Genomic DNA, 1252 nt, shown 5'->3' on the forward strand with positions numbered 1-1252 from the left:
GGGTCCACAGCAGCAGGACCCACAGGAGCAGGGTCCACAGCAGCAGGGCCCACAGCAGCAGGAGCTCCCAGAAGGTATTCCTCTATGTGTTCCCTTGTCCCCCACCCCAGAAGCCTCCCAATAGGGTCTCTCCTCACCCCCGGTATGAGGATCCGGTGGCTCTGGCGGGTACAGCACGTGACGGCGGCTCCATCTTCTGTGCGTGCATGGGTAGGCGTCCTGTGTCCCCAACAAGTCCCTGAGAACCAACTCCCAAAGTCTCCTGTCCATCTAAAGTGGGAAGGCGCTGTCAGAGACCACCTTGGAGACAATACCGCCTGTGGTTTCCCCCAACGTGGTTGTGCAGCACATGCCTGTTTATATTTCCAGTAGGCGAGAAACTCCCTAATTGCGAGTGAATTTAGGCTTATATCCCAAGCGGAAATTTAATTTGAAGCCAAATGGGTGCCTCATACATATCTGATCCTGTAGGAGAGCAGAGAACCCATTGTGCGGGCGGGCTGCTGAGGTCAGATCCCTAAATATTGCTGGTCAGCTAGGCTTGTGTAGAATTAAAAAAAAGAAAGAAAGAGAGAGAGAAGAAAGAAAGAAAGAGAGAGAAAGAAAAAGAAAGAAAGAAAGAGAAAGAAAAGGGAGGAGGAGGAGGAGAGGAAGGGGAAGGGGAAGGGGAAGGGGAAGGAGACCTTTTGGATGCCGTTTTGGGCTGGCCATCAATCTCCAGATACCTTTTAGTGCTTTGCCTGCTGAGATGGTTAAGTATCTATACAAGATGCTACTCATTATGTTGGTGATAATGATGAAGGGATATAATAGGAACAGAAGCTTAAAGACTCTCATATGTATATATGGTGATAACAGGTAACATTTACACTCTCTTGTGCAAGGCACGCCACAGCTCTCAACAGTTGATGTGCATGTGTCAGTTAATACAAGGCGGGCGGGGTGGCTCATGCCTCTATTCCCAGCTCCTTGGGAGTTCCAGGCTGGTGAATCACTTGAGTCCAGGAGTTTGAGACCAGCCTGAGATAACTTGGCAAAATCCTGTCTCTACTAAAACACAAAAATTAGCCCGGTGTGGTGGCACGCACCTCTAGTCCCAGCTACTTGGGAGGCTGAGACATGAGAACCACTTGAACCTAGGAGGCCAAGGTTGCTGAGAGCCGAGATCGCGCCACTGCACTCCAGCCTGGGTGACAGAGCCAGACTCTGCTGAAAAAATTAAAAATTAATTGAAAATTTAAAAATTAAAAAT

General features: G+C 49.1%; 1 protein-coding gene across 1 annotated transcript in view; it reads left to right on the forward strand.

The window, feature by feature from the left end:
• Positions 1-1252, forward strand: part of LOC113219572 (cancer/testis antigen 55-like) — an 18221-nt gene that overhangs the window by 178 nt on the left and 16791 nt on the right. The gene's annotated exons all lie outside the window — the stretch shown is intronic.

Source organism: Piliocolobus tephrosceles, chromosome 12, assembly GCF_002776525.5.
Source record: "Piliocolobus tephrosceles isolate RC106 chromosome 12, ASM277652v3, whole genome shotgun sequence".
NCBI lineage: Eukaryota > Metazoa > Chordata > Mammalia > Primates > Cercopithecidae > Piliocolobus > Piliocolobus tephrosceles.